The 20,640-nt window shown below is 43.9% G+C and overlaps 1 protein-coding gene across 5 annotated transcripts in view; it reads left to right on the top strand.

Annotated features, from left to right (window-relative positions):
• The window catches only part of LOC137360538 (beta-1,3-galactosyl-O-glycosyl-glycoprotein beta-1,6-N-acetylglucosaminyltransferase 3-like), a 76,012-nt gene extending 62,518 nt beyond the window's left edge, over positions 1 to 13,494 (top strand). For 4 of the 5 annotated variants that reach the window (XR_010971916.1, XR_010971915.1, XR_010971914.1 and 1 more), the window contains one exon: positions 327 to 1,614. The gene's annotated coding sequence lies outside the window, so the exon portion shown is untranslated. Of the gene's footprint in view, positions 1 to 326; positions 1,615 to 12,965 lie in introns of those variants that run through there. The other variant, XR_010971917.1, reaches the window with a different exon arrangement.
• Positions 13,495 to 20,640: the final 7,146 nt, after the last annotated feature.

Raw genomic sequence — 20,640 nt, 5'->3', positions numbered from 1 at the left:
TAACTGTACAGTTCATCTTGTTGAGGTGATGGACAATCGGGATGCTGGAAAGGGAAACACGAAGCAATTGGAAGACTATGCTTGAAAATTTAAAAATGGGTTAATTGGGACAACGTTTTGAAAATTTAAAGCCGAAATGTTCTGGTGGAACTTGTTGCTATCGTCTTAACATTTTAGAAAAGTATATGCCTGTAAATGTGGAAAAAAATGTTAGCATTTTCTTCAATTTGTATTTTTTTTTTACCCATTGCAATGAAACACATTCCGGGAATGGTGTTTCATTCCGCCAGGGGTGGAGGTGTTGTGATCCTGTAATTTTTTTTCAGGGAGGAATGCGGTGTGCCTTTAAGGCTGGAAAAGAACTGTACTGCTTTAAGGTAGCAAGCTCTAAAGACTGAGTCGAAGACTGCATTCTCACTGCCTTGGATACAGACATTCGGAGACTGCTATACAAAGGATGCATTCTCATTACCTTGACTCCAGCCACTCGGACTGAGCATCGAGAGGTACATTTGTTACAATTCAATTTTGAACTGGCTTATAGGGCAAACAGTCTGTCTCTAACAGGAGTCACAGATAGACAGCTGTGTGTTAGCACCTGAAAGGAGAGCTCTCAGCCTATTTAAGCTGGAGGAAGAGAATTTAGTCTGTTTATTTAATATTATTGCTCAAAATTCTAATAAAAAGTCAAGCCAAATCAGAGATACCTGATAATTTAAACTGAAGGAAGGGAAGTTAGACTGTGGCAATCTTTCATCCCTCAAAAATTCTAAAGTCAAATTGATTCATTTAAAAATGTTTGCCAGTCGTTAATTGTTGAAATTCACTGGAGAAGGAAAGCATGACTTACTGCTGGAATTAGACAACGGACTGTCCTACTGTTGAAGAACCTTTTTCCCCATTGGCTGGTTGTGAGGACTTAAAGCAACATTGGACTGTAAATTTGCAAGGACTCATTTTTTTCTATTTTAAATGTTGTTTATGCCTTAGTAATGTTTAAGAAATTAGTTTGCTCTAATTAAGCAGTTAATTTGTTGATTTAAAGACAACTGGTTTGGTTAGCCTCATTCGGGGGTTAATAGATGGTACAATTTGGCTGGGTCTTTAATTTGGAAAGTTAAAAGGATATGTTAGGCGATCTGTGGAGGGACGGGATTGAATTAACAGTGCATTTCTCCCACCTCAATCTGAATCATATATTTTGATTGGGGGCTTTGACTGGAATGGTCGGCCATAACAGAAGTAATCACCAAATACTTACGTTAATTAAAAAACAGAAATTGCTGGAAATATGCAGGATATCAGGCAGCTGGACTTCAATACGATTGTCACGTACATTTTCGTTAAACAGTTAAGAATTATACATTCATTAGATTGGGTGGTTCAGATTCATAAGATTGCGGCCAAACATCCAGGGTGTAAATGCAGAGTATTTTGTTATAGAGTCATAGAGAGATACAGCACTGAAACAGGCCCTTCGGCCCACTGAGTCTGTGCTGACCCATTTATACTAATCCGACACTCATCCCATATTCCCTACCACATCCCCACCTTCCCTTAATTCTCCTACCACCTACCTACACTCGGGGCAATTTTACCATGGCCAATTTACCTATCAACCTGCAAGTCTTTGTCTGATGCTGATGTTGGTGTTGATGCTGTTTTGTTATTTTCTCATTATCTGGGATGCGCTGCCTCAAAGGGTGCTGGGAGAAAATTCAATAGCATGTTTAAAAGGAAATCGGTATACACTTGAAAAATAATTTTAAAAAACAGTGGTAGAGGAAAGAGGAGAGGAGTGGGACTAATTGCATTTCTCTTTCAAAGATCCAGCATAGGCGTGATGGACCAAATGGTCTTCTGTAATGTAAAATTATTTGATTCTATGGGTCTTTAAAAAACAAGATGGCACCAATAACATTGTGGTAACTGAGACTAATGAATTGAAACCTTACAAATAGCTTTCAAATGAATTATTTTTAATCTACTTTATCTAGTTGGTAGCTCCCTCACATCAGAGTTGCAAAATTCTGGTTTGGAGGCAAAATATAGGCCCTCATTCTGGAAGCCCTGCATTTTAGGGAGAGGTTGCACCATTCAGGTGAGATTTTAAATCCAGCTCTGTCAATAATGAATACATCTAAATACTAAAAATCTAATGGAGTTTTCAAAGCAGAGGAGGGAGTTCTCCTAGTGTCAAGATTCCTCCATCAGCCAAAGCTACCGAACAGGATATCTGTTGATTTATTCGGGAGACCTGCTGGATTTCCCACATTGACAGTGAATCAAAGTGGTTTATTAGATCCGTAATTCTTCAAATTGTTTTCGATAGCGGTGCCTAGTAGCTGAATAAATTCAGGTCTGTAATGTTTGAAGAAATGCATTATATCTCTTGTTTATGATAATCTAGATGGCAAAGTAGTATAATACGTCACATCGCTAACTAACAATCCAGAGGGTGTGATTCCAGTTCCACCCCAGTAAATTGAGAATTAAGTAAATCTGGAATTTGGTAGTTACCATCAGAGAAAAAAATATCATGAAAGTTAATGGAGAATTTCACGAACATCCTTCTGGAAGAGGAATCCGCCTCCTGGACCGGGCTACACGCGACTACAGTTTTACATCCCAGGGGTGAAATTGGACATCGAGGGACTCAAAATAGGTGGAATAGCAGTTGCACACATTATCACATCCTTGATACTCAGTTCTATTAATGTCCACCATGTAAATTTGATCTCACATTGCACACTCCTCCTTCCTGATTCCAATGTCTATATCACCCCACCATTTTGTGGAAACAGACACAAAGTATTCACTAAAAACAGTAACAACGCAGACCACCTCCACACAAAGACGACCCTTAAGGTCCCTAATAGGCCTTACTCTTTTTTTAGTTATCCTCTTGATCTTCATGCAGTTATAAAAATCCTTGCCCTCTCGTTGTTTTCCTAATTTAATTCCTACATGGGTTGAAATATTATATGTCCACACAAGAAGGCAGATGTAGTCTCAGTTTAATGTCTCACCGAAAAGACCATACCTCCAACAGTGTAGCACTACCCTCAGTGTTGCAAAAGGGATCATTGTGCAAGGCCAGATGTGGTGATGATGAGACAAGTAAGGAAATAAAGGATGTGTCTAGAGGAGATATAACTGAGAAAGTAGAATCATTGCCGACAGCTGCTTCCGCAAAACAAAACCAAAAGCAAAAACACAAATCAAAATGAGGTTATGATCTGAAATTGAGACCAGGAGAGCTGAGCGAGAGCAGAGTGGGATAAAAGGCGCGGTGACAGAGCAGGCATGACTGGGAGGAGGACAGGCAGAAATGGAACGAGTGACATCAGGCTGAGGTCAGAGTCAGTCTGGAGAGGAAGGAGCAGCAGAACCCAAGGGAAATGAGATCAGCATATAGGGTGAGTATTGAGGTAAGGGTCGAAAATCTCAGGAAAGGATTGGGATAATTCAAATAGGCTTTGAAAAAAAGTGAGATGTTAAGTTTTAAATCATAAGTTTGCTTTTAAAGTGTTGGATTTTATTGCTGGTAAGTTAACTAGCATTCCAAGAAATAAGGCATGGCAGGACTCCTCCGTTAAGTCAGAAGCACAACCTCCCCCATGTGGGAACTCCAGGTTATTTCTCTTGTCGTGGACAACCACATTTTCAGGAAGTGCAATCGGCTTGGGGAGCTCAAGCTCCAGGAGTCAGAACTTGAACAGAAGCCGGCATCACTGTTGTGCAGCCACAGGCTGAGGGTTACGTGGATACCATGTTTCTAGCGGTGGTCACCTCACAGCTTGAGGGTTTGCGGTCAGAACGGAAATGGGTGACTGCCAGACAGTCAAACAGGACAACACAGGTAGTTCAGGCGTCCCCCGAGTGCATCACGCTCTCCAACCCGTATTCAGATATCAATACATGCGAGGGTGATGGCTTCTCTGGGGAGTGCAGCCAGAAGCAAGTCCACGGCTCCACCGGTGGCTGACCTATACAACGGGGCAGATGAAAGGTTAAAAGATTAGGAAAGTAATACTAATAGGGAATTCTATAGTTAGAGGAATAGACAGGCGTTTTCTGGAGCCAGAATCCAGGATGGCATGTTGTCTCCTTGGTGCAAAGCCAAGGATGTTACTGAGCAGTGGCCGAGTATTCTGAGGGGGCAGGTGCACAGCCAGACATCGTGGTCCATATGGGTAACGGTGACATACACAGAAAGAGGGCTGGATCTGGATTTGCAGGCATATTTTATGGAGCTAGGAAAGAGGCTAAAAAGCAAGACCTGTAAGTTAGTAATCTCTGGATTTCTCTTAGTGCCGCACGCTGGTGAATATACAAATAGGAGGATAGTGCAAATGAACATGTGACTGAAGAGATGGTGTAGCAGGGAGGGTTTGATATTCCCGAGACCTTGGGACTGGTTCTGAGGCAGGTGGGACCTATAAAGGATGCATGGGCTGAACCACAGCAGATCCTGGATCAATCTGCTCAGGGGTTGGTTTACGACCGCTGTTGGGGAGGGTATACTAATTTGGTAGGGGAATGGGCACCAGAATGCTGGATTAGAAAGGAGAAACTAGGAACACAAATGATTGGGAGAGACAGCTCGCTCCAGAGTCAGAAATAGGCCAATTCAAATTAAGAGTGATTACAATAATGTCCAAATATCAGTGCATGTATGTAGACATATGAAGTGTAGTAAATAAGGCTGTTAAGCTGCAACACCAATGTTCATGTAGGAGTATGATGTTGTGATGGTGACAGAAACCTGGCTCAAAAACGATGGACTGGGTCCTAAATACTTGCCGATATAGCAATATAAATAATTTTCCTATATACATACAACAACACGTTCAAAATTGTAAATAACTAGCCCATGGCCCTCCATTTGCCACAATATTTCTGCAGCTACTCATTTGCTCAACCACACCCTCACCTCCACTTTTGATGCCCTAGTCCCCAGTAAAAAGATTAGTCTTTCTCAGCTTGGCTGTTTCCACTGGTCTGGCCCTCATCTCTACTCCCTTAAGCCCAAGTGATGCAGACTTGAAGGGATATGGCAGACGACTGGTTTATCCACCCACTGTCAGATCTGGCTGGACCATTGTCGGGTCCTGCTGTCATCTGCTAATAATGCTCATTCTTTCAGGATCATCTTGGAATGCAAAAATAAGCCCCGTGCAAACAGTCTTCTTAAACCTCTTTCTCCTCTCCCCTCCACAGTTATCTCCAACAATATGCGAGAGAATCCCATCGACTTTTTTGTCACTTTGTCTGATCAGCTGCCTCAATCACATCACTCCTTCCCACTGGACCACCTGGCCAAACTTCCCATAATGCTCCCCTGCCCTAGCTCTGAGCTCACACCTCTCTATAGTTTTTCGTCGATCTCCCCTCATGCCCTCTCTGAGCTTATCTTGACCATGAGGCCCACCTTCTGTTCTCTCAATCCTATTTCCACTAAACTGCTGATCCCCCAACTTCTCTTCCTGATCCCCATGTTGGCCAATATTGTAAACAGTTCTCTCTCTTTAGGTGTTCTCCCTCTCTTTCCTTTAAATCTGCTTTCATTTCCCCTCTTCAGCAAACTTGAAGCCCATGGAATGAAAGGGACATTATCAACATGGATATGAAGTTGGCTGCGTGACAGGAAACAGAGAATAGTGGTTAATGGTTGTTTTTTTCTACACTGGTGGAAACTGTAAAGTGGGATTCCCCAAGCGTCAGTACCAAGACCAATGCTTTTCATCATATATATTAATGATTAAGGCTTTAGTGCACACAGAATAATTCCAAAATTTGCTGATGAAAAAAAAACATGGAAGTTTGTAATCTGCGAGGAGAATGGTGATCGGTATCAAGAGGCTGGTTGAATGGGCAGATATGTGGCAGATGAAATTTAATGCAGAGAAGCTGAGGTGATACATTTTCTTAGGAAGAATGAGGAGCGGTGATAGAAAATGAAGGGTGCAATTCTAAAGGGTTCAGGAGCAGAGTGAGCTCTAATGGTTGAAAGGTTGGAAGGCACAGACTGTTGAAGGCCATAGAGCAGGTTGACAAATTGATTATTAAGGCATACAGGATCTTGGGCTCTATAAATATGAACATAGAGTACAAAAGCAAGGAAGTTATAGTGCAACTTAAAAAAAAAACACTTGTTTGGGCTCAACTGGTGCATTGTGTCCAGTTTTGAGCAGCATGTGAAGGAAGGATGTGAAAGCATTGGATACGCTGCAGAAATGTTTTACAAGAATGGTTGCAGGGATGAGAGATTTCAGTCACTGGAAACTGTTAAAGTGATGGAGGGCACAATAAGAGCCACATATGTAGGTCTGAAGAGAATGAACAAGGGGAGATAAAATAGAGTTGAGATAGGAATAAATCAGTTCTGACAGCCAACAGCAGGCTGCAACGATGATTCGACCAGGACATCAAGGCAGCATTTGACTGAGTATGGCATCAAGGAGCCCTCGCAAAACTGAGGTCAATGGGAATCAGGGGGAAAACCCTCCGTTGGCTGAAGTAATACCTAGCACAACGGAAGATGGTTGTGGTTGTTGGAGGTCAATCATCTGAGCTCCAGGCCACCACTGCAGGAGTTCCTCAGGGTAGTGTCCTAGGCCCAACCATCTTCACCTGCTTCATCAATAACATTCCTTCAATCATAAGGTCAGAAGTGGGGATGTTCGCTGATGATTGCACAATGTTCAGCACCATTCGTGACTCCTCAGATACTGAAGCAGTCTGTGTAGAAATGCAGCAAGACCTGGACAATATCCAGGCTTGGGCTGATAAGTGGTAAGTAACATTCGTGCCACACAAGTGCCAGGTAATGACCATCTCCAACAAGAGAGAATCTAACCATCTCGCCTTGACATTCAACGGCATTCCCATCGCTGAATCCCCCACTATCAACATTCTATGGGCTACCATTGACCAGAAACTGAACTGGAGTAGCCATATAAATACTGTGGTCAGAGGCTAGGAATCCTGCGGCGAGTAACTCACCTCCTGACTCCCGAAAGCCTGTCCACCATCTACAAGACACAAGTCAGGAGTGTGATGGAATACTCTCCACTTGCCTGGATGGGTGCAGCTCCAACAACACTCAAGAAGCTCGACACCATCCAGGACAAAGCAGCCCACTTGATTGGCACCCCATCTACAAACATTCATTCCCTCCACCACCGATGCACAGTGGCAGCAGTGTGTACCATCTACAAGATGCACTGCAGCAATGCACCAAGGCTCCTTAGACAGCACCTTCCAAGCCCGCAACCTCTACCAACTAGAAGGACAAGGGTAGCACATACATGGGAACACCACCACCTGCAAGTTTCCCTCCAAGTCACTCACCATCCTGACTTAGAACGATATCTCCATTCCTTCACTGTCGCTGGGTCAAAATCCTGGAACTCCCTTCCTAACAGCACTGTGGGTGTACCTACCCCACATGGACTGCAGCGGTTCAAGAAGGCAGCTCACCGCCACCTTCTCAAGGGCAATTAGGGATGGGAAATAAATGCTGGCCTGGCCAGCAACACCCACATCCCAAGAATGAATAAAAAAAAGGGCAGTCCTGTTTGTGGACCTTGGGAAGGAAGCAGAAGTGAGTTTTTTGGTTTTAGTGACTTATGAGGTTTGAGGTAAAAACAAGAAATGCTGGAACCACTCAGCAGGTCTGGCAGCATCTGTGGAAAGAGAAGCAGAGTTAACGTTTCGAGTCAGTGACCCTTCATCGGAACTGACAAATATTAGAAAAGTCACAGGTTATAAGCAAGTGAGGTGGGGGTGGGGCAAGAGATAACAAAGGAGGTCTAGATTGGACCAGACCACATAGCTGACCAAAAGGTCACGGAGCAAAGGCAAACAATATGTTAATGGTGTGTTGAAAGACAAAGCATTAGTACAGATTAGGTGTAAATACACTGAATATTGAACAGCAGCAAGTGCAAACCTGAAAAAAAAACAGTGGGTAAGCAGACTGAACAAACTAAGATGAAATGAAATAAATGCAAAAAAAAAAGGATTGTAAAAAAGAATGTAAAAAAAAGGAAGAAAAAATAACTAAAAATGAAAGTAAAATGGGGGGCTGTCATGCTCTGAAATGATTGAGCTCAATGTTCAGTCCGGCAGGCTGTAGTGTGCCGAATCGGTAAATGAGATGCTGTTCCTCGAGCTTGCGTTGATGTTCACTGGAACACTGCAGCAATCCCAGGACAGAGATGTGAGCATGAGAGCAGGGGGGAGTGTTGAAATAGCAAGCAACCGGAAGCTCAGGGTCCTGCTTGCGGACTGAGTGGAGATGTTCCGCAAAGCGGTCACCCAGTCTGCGCTTGGTCTCCCAAATGTAGAGGAGACCACACTGTGAGCAGCGAATACAGTATACGACATTGAAAGAAGTACAAGTAAATCGCTGCTTCACCTGAAAGGAGTGTTTGGGGCCTGGGATAGTGAGGAGAGAGGAGGTAAATGGGCAGGTATTACACCTGCGATTGCAGGGGAAGGTGCCGTGGCAAGGGGATGAGGTAGTGGGGGTAATGGAGGAGTGGACGAGGGTCTCACGGAGGGAATGATCCCTTCGGAATGCTGACAGGGGAAGGGAGGGGAAGATGCAACTGGTAGTGGCATCACTCTGGAGGTGGTGGAAATGGCGGAGGATGATCCTTTGGATATGGAGGCTGGTGGGGTGAAAAGTGAGGACAAGGGGAACCCTGTCACGGTTCTGGGAGGGAGCGGAAGGGGTGAGGGTAGAGGTGCAGGGAATGGTTCGGACACGGTTGAGGGCCCTGTCAACCACAGTGGGGGGAAATCCTCGGTTGAGGAAAAAGGAGGTCATATCAGAAGCACCGTCATGGAAGGTAGCATCATCAGAGCAGATGCATTGGAGACGGAGAAACTGGGAGAATGGAATGGAGTCCTTACAGGAGGTAGAGTGTGAAGAAGTGTAGTCGAGGTAGCTGTGGGAGTCGGTGGGCTTATAATGGATATTAGTAGACAACCTATCCCCAGAGATGGAGACAGAGAAGTCGAGGAAGGGAAGGGAAGTGTCAGAGATGGACCATGTAAAGGTGAGAGAAGGGTGGAAATTGGAAGCAAAGTTAATAAAGTTTTCCAGTTTGGGGCAGGAGCAGGAAACGGCACCGATACAGTCATCAATGTACCGGAAAAAGAGTTGGGGGAGGGGGCCTGAGTAAGACTGGAACAAAGAATGCTCGACATATCCCACAAAAAGACAAGCATAACTAGGACCCATGCGGGTACCCATAGCGACACCTTTTACTTGAAGGAAGTGCGTGGAGTTGAAGGAGAAGTTGTTCAATGTGAGAACAAGTTCAGCCAGGCGGAGGAGGGTGGTGGTGGATGGGGACTGGTTGGGCCTCTGTTCCAGGAAGAAGCGGAGAGCCCTCAAACCATCCTGGTGGGGGATGGAGGTGTAGAGCGATTGGACGTCCATAGTGAAGAGGAGGCGGTTGGGACCGGGAAACTGGAAATTGTCAAAATGACGTAGGGCATCAGAAGAGCCACGGATGTAGGTGGGAAGAGACTGGACCAGCGGAGAAAAGATAGAGTCTAGATAGGAAGAAATAAGTTCAGTGGGGCAGGAGCAGGCTGACACAATGGGTCTGCCGGGACAGTCCCGTTTGTGGATTTTGGGAAGGAGGTAGAAGCAGGCTGTCCAGGGTTGTGGGACTATGAGGTTGAAGGCTGTAGAGGGAAGATCTACAGATTCTCCGTCTCCGACGCATCTGCTCTGATGATGCTACCTTCCATGACGGTGCTTCTGATATGACCTCCTTTTTCCTCAACCGAGGATTTCCCCCCACTGTGGTTGACAGGGCCCTCAACCGTGTCCGACCCATTCCCCGCACCTCTACCCTCACCCCTTCCCCTCCCTCCCAGAACCCTGACAGGGTTCCCCTTGTCCTCACTTTTCACTCCACCAGCCTCCATATCCAAAGGATCATCCTCCGCCATTTCCACCACCTCCAGAGTGATGCCACTACCAGTTGCATCTTCCCCTCCCTTCCCCTGTCAGCATTCCGAAGGGATCGTTCCCTCCGTGACACCCTCGTCCACTCCTCCATTACCCCCACTACCTCGTCCCCATCCCAGGGCACCTTCCCCTGCAATCACAGGAGGTGTAATACCTGCCCATTTACCTCCTCTCTCCTCACTATCCCAGGCCCCAAACACTCCTTTCAGGTGAAGCAGCGATTTACTTGTACTTCTTTCAATGTCATATACTGTATTCGCTGCTCACAGTGTGGTCTCCTCTACATTGGGGAGACCAAGCGCAGACTGGGTGACCGCTTTGCGGAACATCTCCACTCAGTCCGCAAGCAGGACCCTGAGCTTTCGGTTCCTTGCCATTTCAACACTCCTCCCTGCTCTCATGCTCACATCTCTGTCCTGGGATTGCTGCAGTGTTCCAGTGAACATCAACGCAAGCTCGAGGAACAGCATCTCATTTACCGATTAGGCACACTACAGCCTGCCGGACTGAACATTGAGTTCAATCATTTCAGAGCATGACAGCCCCCATTTTACTTTCATTTTTAGTTATTTTTTCTTCCTTTTTTTTACATTCTTTTTTAACATTTTTTACAATCCTTTTTTTTTTGCATTTATTTCATTTCATCTTAGTTTGTTCAGTCTGCTTACCCACTGTTTTTTTTTCAGGTTTGCACTTGCTGCTGTTCAATATTCAGTGTATTTACACCTAATCTGTACTAATGCTTTGTCTTTCAACACACCATTAACATATTGTTTGCCTTTGCTCCGTGACCTTTTGGTCAGCTATGTGGCCTGGTCCAATCTAGACCTCCTTTGTTATCTCTTGCCCCACCCCCACCTCACTTGCTTATAACCTGTGACTTTTCTAATATTTGTCAGTTCCGATGAAGGGTCACTGACTCGAAACGTTAACTCTGCTTCTCTTTCCACAGATGCTGCCAGACCTGCTGAGTGTTTCCAGCATTTCTTGTTTTTATTTCAGATTTCCAGCATCCGCAGTATTTTGCTTTTATTGTGAGGTTTGAGGTCCTGGAAGGAAGATCCGCAGAGGAGATGAAGTCATTGACCGTCTTGGAAACCTTGTCTTGATGCCAGGTGGTGGGGTCAAAGACTTGGGGAGGTAGGAGGAGGTGTCAGAGATTTGGTGATCTGCCTCCACTAGATAGAGGAGGTCATGCTAAAAAAAGCCAGTGGAGTTCTTGTCAGCAGTTTTGATGATAATCCCTTCCAATAGCACCTTCCCATGCAAGCGCAGGAGGTACAATACTTGCCCTTTTTACCTTCTCTCTTCTCAGCATCTAGGGCCACAAACAGTCCTTTCAGGTGAAACAGTGATTTACCTGCACTTATTTCAATTCAGTATACTGTAGTCGATGCTCACGATGCAGTCGTTTCTACACTGGGGAGACCAAAAGCAGATTGAATGATCACTTTTTGCAGCATCTCCTTTCAGTTTTCAAGCATGACCCCAAGCCTCCAGTCACCTGTTTTAATTCCGTCCCCCCCAACCCCACCTTCCCAACCCAATTTGCTCCCACTCTGACCTCTTTGTTGTCGTCTCCTGGACTGTTCCAATGAAGCTCAGTGTAAACTCGAGGATCAGTACCTCATTTTCCACTTAGGCATTTTGCAGCCTTATGGACTCATCATTGAGTTCAACAATGTCAGATCATAACCTCTGCTTGCATTTTGTTTTGTAATGTTTGGCTTTGTTTTTGGACAACTGACGGTAATGATTCTGCTTTTCCATTTACATCTCCTCTAGACACATGATTTGTTTATTTAATTGTCGCATTATTGCCCTCTTTTGCCTTGCAGCACCATCCTTTTTCTAATTTAGTCCCTTTTGTTTTCCAGACAATTGCAGACCTTCCCTTTTATTTCCTCCCCTCTCCCTTTCCCTGCATCTCTAGTTGTTTGGAACCTGTTATATTTCTAACGTTTGCCATCCTGAGGAAAGTTCATCGACCTGAAAAGTTAACCCTATTTCTCCCTTCACATAGTCGACCAGACATGCTAAGTACTTCCAGCATTTTCTGTTGTTATCATTCATTCATTGTTGACTGCATAATCTGGGCTAGGATATTCCCTGATAAATCCAATAGGAGTTCAATTCTTTACCCATTGAGTGGTGAGAATGGACAACTCGCGACCACAAGGAGTGCTTGTGGCAAATGGCATTCATGAATTTAAGGAGAAGCTACATAATCATGTGAAGGAGAGAGAAATGGAAGGTTATGTTCAAAGGGTTAGATAAAGTAGGACAGAAGCACGCTCATGGCAGAACAGGCACGAGGGGCATAATGGCCATGTCCTATTCCTAATGTTCCCGTATGTTCTAAAATACCTGGGCGGCACAGTGGCGCAGTGGTTAGCACTGCAGCCTCACAGCTCCAGCGACCCGGGTTCAATTCTGGGTACTGCCTGTGTGGAGTTTGCAAGTTCTCCCTGTGTCTGCGTGGGTTTCCTCCGGGCGCTCCGGTTTCCTCCCACATGCCAAAGACTTGCAGGTTGATAGGTTAATTGGCCATTAGCAATTGCTCCTAGTATAGGTAGGTGGTAGGGAAATATAGGGACAGGTGGGGATGTGGTAGGAATGTGGAATTAGTGTAGGGTTAGTATAAATGGGTGGTTGATGGTCGGCGCAGACTCGGTGGGCCGAAGGGCCTGTTTCAGTGCTGTATCACTAAACTAAAACTAAACTAAACCTCGAATTGCTCTGATCTGAGCAACTGCTAGCTACATTGCATCCCATTTACAGCTCGTGATGCTGATGGTGAGATGCATGTAGCCACAGCGAATATATACGCCAGTCCCAGGTTAGCACAGAATACATTTGTCCTTGGACACAAAACGTCACCAGTATCTCCAGCAATACAAGTGTTGGGCTTGCTTTACTTTTGTTATGAAAACGTACGAGCTTGAAGGATGATTTTTTGAATCCACAGGCTGTAAATCTGAAAATTAAACTGGTGGAGATGAACCACTCAAGACTTGCAAGCTTCAAACTCTGCTTGCCAGCTGTGCTTATTTACTTAGGCATGAGGAGGGTGCCAGCGAGAGCGAATGTCCCAAAAAGAACAGGCAGAAACCTCCTTCAGCTACACAGTTTAGAGAACTTTCTGGAAAGAACAGGCAGAGATTTCCCTCAAAGGAATTCAGTCACATTGCTTTCTTCCAGTGAACCACTGAATCATCATCCACCTTTTCAAACCAGAAGCCAAATATCCACTGAATCAGTGTTCACATCTTCAAACCGGAAGCCTCTGACCACTGAATTCAGCCTGAAGCCAGCCGTGTCAACAACCTCCACTGCCTGTACACCTCTTTTATATCTCTGGACTTTAATTCGACCAATCTATCCTTCATCATTTTGTAACCTATTTATGTGTATGTGTGAAAGTTGGAGTATAATTTATACTTAGATCTGTTTGAGTACAATAAAATTAACCTCTTTCTTGGTTAAAGTCGAGAAAACCTGTCTAATTGGATCTTTTTATGATCACAGCATGTAAGAAAGTTAAAAACTCACTGAACTGTCAAGTACATTCACTTAAAAAGGAAATAACTCCTTTGTGGTCAAACAAGGAGAGGGAAAGCCCTTCGAACTCTCTTCACCTGATCATAACAATATAAACACAGTTATGATGCTTAAACTGGCAGGGGAGGCGTGCAGCCTTGGGATTGGTGTAGAGGTATGGTTATTGAAATTAGCAATGGATGGATTTTGAATTCAAATACCCCCATAGCAACTTGTGAAGTTGAATTAATTTAGCAAATCATTAAAAAATCCCAATTGATCAATTGCTTCACGGCTGTCCTTCATTTAATGAGATCCGCCCAGGGTCTCCATCTGTAGCACCACCTCGGTAACTTCTCACATACTGACAATATTAAAAAAGGGGAGAACAAGTGGCAAAGCAGGGAGCGGGGTGTGAGTGGTGAGGCAGGGAGTTAGCAGGGTGCGAGTGATGAGGTGGGGAGTGAGCAGCGTTTCAACGGCAAGGGGAGAGTGAGTGGTGAGGCGGGGATCAAGCACGTAGGCAGGGAGTGATCAGGGTGCAAGCGTTGGGACAGGGTGTGGGGACTATGCTGGGTGCGAGCAGCAAGGCAGGGAACAAGCATAGAGAGAGTGAGTGGCAAGGGGGGGCGGGGGGGAAGTGGTGAAGCCGGAAGTGAGCGGCGAGGTGAGCAGTGATTGGGGTGAAAGCTGTGAGCAAGGGACCAAGCGGCGAAGGTGGGTTGCAAGGGGTGAGGGGGAAAGCAGTGAGGGGCAGCAAGCGGTGATGGGGGATATGGCGAGAGGGAGTGAGTGGAGAGGCACAGCGAGCGGTCAGTGGGGAAGTGGCAAAGGGGAGTGAGTGGTGAGGGGGGAAGTAGCGAGGGTAGAACTGGTGAGGCGGGTGTCAGTGGCAAGCAGTTGTGAGTGGGAGAGGACAGCGAGATAGAGTGGCAAGCAGCCAGGAATGGCAAGCGGTCGGGAACGATGGCAGGGAATGGTGAGCAGATGGACGTGGGAGAGAGCCACAAAGGGTAGCAGCGACCGCAAGAAGGAGCAGCAAAGAGAAAGCGGCAATTGAGGCGGCAATCGTGGGAGGGAGCGGAGTACTGTTGGAGAGAAGGAGACAGTGATTGAGGCCATTGAGAAGTGAGGGGGCTTGGGGTCAATTCGCTTTTTTGTGTCAAATTGAGCAGCTCCATCTTTATTACTAGCAGCTGCCTAAGATGTCACAGAAAGTGATGTTTCATTCGATGAGGCTGCATTTCATATGCAAGTCTTGCGCCACCTAGTAGTTGCATTGTCAGCAAACATAGCCTAAAAACAGAACTTGTACAGTTTTCTGCAGCTACACCGCAGAGAACAATCCTTCTAAATCTACATTAAAATGCAAACACGATGCTTGTTAGCTGAAATTACAGAGATCCCTAAAGTTTGTGTAACAGTTTGAGATACATTATCTTATACATGGATAAATACCATACCAAGAGAAGTGATTGCATAAAATAATATATCGCCTACAGCACAGAAACAGTCTACTCAGCTCAACTGGTCGATGCAAGTTTTTATACTCGGCATCCTGCACTCCAATTACCTCCTCCCCACTTCACTTACATTCTTCTTATCCCCGATCTCTCACACATGCATCAAACTTCTCTTTCGATGTATAATCGTTCAGCTTTCAAAATCTAGATTGCAAACCATTGCCCTGTAATGACCACTTTACAGTTGTCACCGAAACATTAAAACATTTTATCACAAGATACCATTCAACACATGGTGTCTGAACGTGGTCTATATTGGAACAATCCAAAACTAATCCCACTGAGCGGATCTCTATAGACCACCATGTATTACTTCATGCATAAATCATAGATGCTATTCAAATTATTGGGCACATATTTATTCAGTGCATCTAAAGTTTTTTTCTGACACTTAGCAAGTGTGCAGGCCTACATTTATTGCTTTAATGGTACCATCGCCAGGAGACAATCCTCAGTGCATGCCTGCAGAAATTGTCTCCGAGTCTCTAGGAAGGATTCCCTGCATCACCCCAAAAATCCCGCTCTCCGACAGCTCTGGCCCCTCGATAAAAATCAGGAAATTGCAGGTGCATGTAACAAGGGTAATACAATAATAGGGGACTTCAATCCACATCTAGATGGGTAACCCTATTTAGCACTAATGCTGTGGAGGACGAATTCTTGGAATGTATACGAGATGGTTTTCTAGAGCTGTACGTTGAGGAACCAACTAGAGAACGGGCTATTTTAGATCTGGTACTGTGAAATGAGAAAGCGTGAATTAAAATCTCATTGTAAATGAGCCTTGAGGGAAGAGTGACCATATAGTGATGGAATTTTACTTTAAGTTTGAAAGTGATGTAGTTCAATCCGAAACTAGCTTCTTAAATCTAAACAAAGAAAACCATGAAGGTATGAGGGACAAGTTGGCTCTGGTAGATTGGGAAACTACATTAGAAGGTATGATGGTAAACAGGCAATGGGTTAGCGTTTAAAGAATTACTACATGGTTTACAACAAATTTACATTCTTTTGAGGTGCAAAAATCTAGCAGGATAAATAATCCAACTATGACTAACAAAAGAAGTTATAGATTGTATTAGATCAAAGGAAGAGTCTTATAAAGATGCCAAAAAAAGTAAGCCTGAGGATTTTGAGCATTTTAGAACGCAGCAAAGAATATACAAACATACGAACATATGAATTAGGAGCAGGAGTAGGCCACTCGACCCTTCAAGTCTGCTCTGCCATTCAATAAGTTTATGGCTGAACTGATTGCTTCACATTTCCACCTACCCCCGATAACCTTCCACCCCCTTGCTGATCAAGAATCTATCTACCTCTGCCTTAAACATATTCAAAGACTCTGCTTCCACCGCCTCTTGAGGAAGACAAGTCCAAAGACACACGGCCCTCTGAGAGAAACAAATTCTCCTCATCTCTGTCTTAAATGGGCGACCCCTTATTTTTAAACAGTGGCCCCTAATTCTAGATTTTCCCTCAAGGGGCTACATCCTTTCCACATCCACCCTGTCAAGACCCCTCAGGATCTTATATGTTTTCATCAAATCGCCTCTTACTCTTCTAAATTCCAGCGGATACAAGCCTAGCCTGTCCAATTTTTCCTCATAAAACAGCCAGCCCATTCCAAGTATTAGTCCAGTAAACCTTCTCTGTATTGCCTCCAACGCATTGACATCCATCCTTAAATAAGGAGACCAGTATGATCTCACCAATGCCCTGTATAGCTGAAGCATGACTTCCCTACTTTTGTATTCAATTTCCCTTGCGATAAACAATAACTTTCTATTATTGTTCCTAATTATTTGCTGTACCTGCATACTAACCTTTTGCGATTCATGTACTAGGACACTCAGATCACTCTGCATCTCAGAGCTCTGAAATCTCTCACCATTTAAGTAATATGCCTCTTTTTTATTCTTCCTGCCAAAGTGGACAATTTCTCACTTTTCCACATTATACTCCATTTACCAGGTCTTTGTCCACTCACATAACCTATCTAAATCCCTTTGTAGGCTCCTTATGTCCTCTTCACAAGTTACATTCTTTTGTTTTTATTTAGAGATACAGCACTGAAACAGGCCCTTCGGCCCACCAAGTCAGTGCCAACCATCAACCATCCATTTATACTAATCCTACATTCCTACCTATCTTTGCGCCATCAGCAAATTTAGCAACCATACCTTCGATCCCTTTATCTAAGTCATTTACATAAATTGTAAAAAGCTGAGGCCCCAGCACAGATTCCTGTGGCACACCACTCGTTGCTTTTTGCCAACCAGGAAATGACCCAGTTTTGCCTACTCTCTGTTTCCTGTTAGCTAGCTAATCTTCTATCCAGGCCAATATGTTACCCCCTACACCATAAGCTTTTACTTTCTGCAATAACCTTTGATGTGGCACCTTATCAGCTGTCTTCTGGAAATCCATCCACCGGTTCCCCTTTATCCACAGCACATGTAACTCCTTCAAAGAACTCCAATATATTGGTTAAACTTGATTTCCCTTTAACAAAACCATGTTGACTCTGTCTGATTGCCTTGATTTTTTCTAAATGCTCTGCTCTTACGTCTTTAATAATAGCTAACATTTTCCCTAAGACAGACGTTTAGCTAACTGGCCCTATAGTTTTCTACTTTCTGTCTCCCTTGCTTTTTGAGTAAAGGAGTTGCATTCACTATTTTGCAATCTAATGGAACCTTCCCCGAATCTAGGAAATTTTGTAAAATTAAAACTAATGCATCAACTATCTCACTCGCCACTTCTTTGAACACCCTAGTATGAAGTCCATCAGGACCCTGGGACTTGTCAGCCTGCAGCTCCAACAACTTCCCTCGTGTTTGTAATTTCCTTGAGTTCCTCCCTCCCTTCCATTTCCTGGCTTACTGCTAATACTGGGATATTACTTGTACCCTCAACAGTGAGGACAATGCAAAATATCTGTTCAATTCATCTGCCATCTCCTTATTATCCATTATTAATTCCCCAGACTCACTTTCTATGGGACTAACACTCACTTTTTAAACTTTTTTCTGTTTTAAATATCCATAGAAACTCTTACTATCTGTCTTTATATATCCAGCTAGCTTTCTCTTGTACTCTAATTTTACCTTCCTTATCAATCTTTTCGTCATTCTTTACTGTTTTTTATATTCTGTTCAATCTTCTGACCAACCTCCCATCTTTGCGCAATTATAGGCATTTTCTTTAAGTTTGATACTATCTTTAGCTTTTTTATTTCACCACAGATGGCGGGTCCCATGCTTCGAATTTTTCCTTCTTGTTGAAATATATCTATTCTGTATATTCTGAGATATCCCCTTAAATGTCTGCCACTGTATCTCTATTGACCTATCCCTTAACCAGATTTGCCAGCTCACTGTCGTTAGCTCTGTTTTCATGCCCTCATAATTGCCCTTATTTAAGTTTAAAATACTAGTCTTGGACTCACACTTCTCTCCCTCAAACTGAATGTAAAATTCAATCATATTATGATTGCTGCTACCTAGGGGCGCCTTCACTGTGAGGTCATTAATTAATCATAATTAATTAATTAATCTCGTTGCACAATACCAGTTCTAGTAGTGCCTGCTCTCTGGTTGGCTCCAGAACGTATTGTTCCAAGAAATTATCCAGAAAATATTCTATGTACTCCTCATCTAGGCTACCTATGCCCATCTGATTTTTCCAGTCTATATGTAGGTAAAAATCCCCCATAATTATCACTGTACCTTTCTGACAAGCTGCCATTATTTCTTCCCTTATATCCCGTCCCACAGTGTGCTTAATGTTAGGTGGCCTGTACACCACTCCCACAAGTGACTTCTTGACTTTATGATTTCTCTTCTCCACCAAAACTGCTTCCACATACTGGTCTCCTGAACTTAGGTCATCCCTCTCTATTGCGCTAATACCATCATTAATTAACAGAGCTACCCCTCCACATTTTCCTCGCTTCCTGTCCTTCCTAAGTGTCATGTATCCTTCAATATTCCGGTCCCAATCTATGTCGTCCAGCAGCCGTGTCTCTGTAATGGCTATCAGATCGTAATTATTTATTTCTATTTGCGCTCTCAATTCATCTATTTTGTTTTGTTTTGAATGCTACGTGCATTCAGATACAGAAGCTTTAGTTTTGTCCTTCTATTATTTTTGTAACCTCTAGCCTTATCTATTGATTTACTCTTAGGTTTGTACACTTTGTCCCTACCCATCACAGTCTGTTTATCATTTCCCATATTAATACCTTTCTCGCTTGCCTTGCCTCTATTCCTTGCTTTACCATATCTTCCCAAATGTGATCCCTTGCCCCCACTATTCAGTTTAAAGCCGCCTGTACTTCCCTAGTTATGTGGCTCACTAGAAAACTGGCCGCAGCATGGTTCAGGTGCTGACCGTCCCAATGGTGCTAGTGCCCCATGAACTGGAACCCACTTCTACCACACCAGTCTTTGAGCCACGCATTATTTTCTCTAATATTATTTGCCCTATGCCAATTTGCACGTGGCTCAGGTAACAATCCAGAGATTATTAGCTTTGAGGTTCTGCTTCTTACTTTGGCGTTTACTTCCTCATACTGACTATGCAGATCATATGGAGGACCAAGAAGCTGATAAAGAAAGAGAAAGTTAAATATGTAAGCAACCGAGCGAGAATCATAAAAAACGGACTGTAAAAGCATCTATAGGTATGTAAAAATGAAAAGATTAACAAAAGTAAATACAGGCAGAGTCGGGGGAGTTTATCATGCAATGCAATCGCATGAGGTGTAATACCTGCCCATTTACCTCCTCTCTCCTCACTATCCAAGGCCCCAAACACTCCTGTCATGTGAAGCAGCGATTTACTCGTACTTCTTTCAGTTTAGTATACTGTATTCGCTGCTCACAATGTGGTCTCCTCTACATTGGGGAGACCAAATGCAGATTGGGTGACCACTTTGCGGATCACCTCAACTCAATCCGTAACCTCTTCTCCCCCACCTCTACACCACCTCCCCCCCCCACCCCCCGCTCTCATGCTCACATATCTGTTTTGATTGCTGCAGTGTTCCAGCGAACATCAAAACAAGCTCGAGGAACAGCATCTCATTTACCAATTGGCACACGACAGCCTGCTGGACTGCACATTGAGTTCAATAATTTCAGAGCATGACGTCTCCTCCCCCTTTTATGTTTAGTTATTTTTTTATTTTTTTATTTTTTCTTTTTTATTTGTTTGTTTTATTTAAGGTTTTTTTTTAATGTGTTTAGTTTGTTTCACTATTTCTGTTTTTTTTTAAAAAAAGTTTGTGCTTCGAGTGCTTTGTGCTTTACAGTCTATTCACACCCTCTCTGTACTAACATTTTGTCTTTCAGCACATACCATTTGCCTTCGTTCCATGACCTACTGGTCAGTTATTTTCTGTGACCTTGTCCTATCAATACCTTCTCTTTTTTCATCTCATGCCCCACCCCCGCTTGACTTGCTTAAAATCTTTTGCATTTCCACTATTTGACAGTTCTGAAGAAACTGACCTGAAACGTTAACTCTGCTTCTCTCACCACAGATGCCGCCGGACCTACTGAGTATTTCCAGCAT

The sequence above is a fragment of the Heterodontus francisci genome, unplaced genomic scaffold, assembly GCF_036365525.1.
Source record: "Heterodontus francisci isolate sHetFra1 unplaced genomic scaffold, sHetFra1.hap1 HAP1_SCAFFOLD_606, whole genome shotgun sequence".
Lineage (NCBI taxonomy): Eukaryota > Metazoa > Chordata > Chondrichthyes > Heterodontiformes > Heterodontidae > Heterodontus > Heterodontus francisci.
The sequence above is the reverse complement of the archived record's forward strand: the minus strand, read 5'-3'. Positions and strand labels throughout refer to the sequence as shown.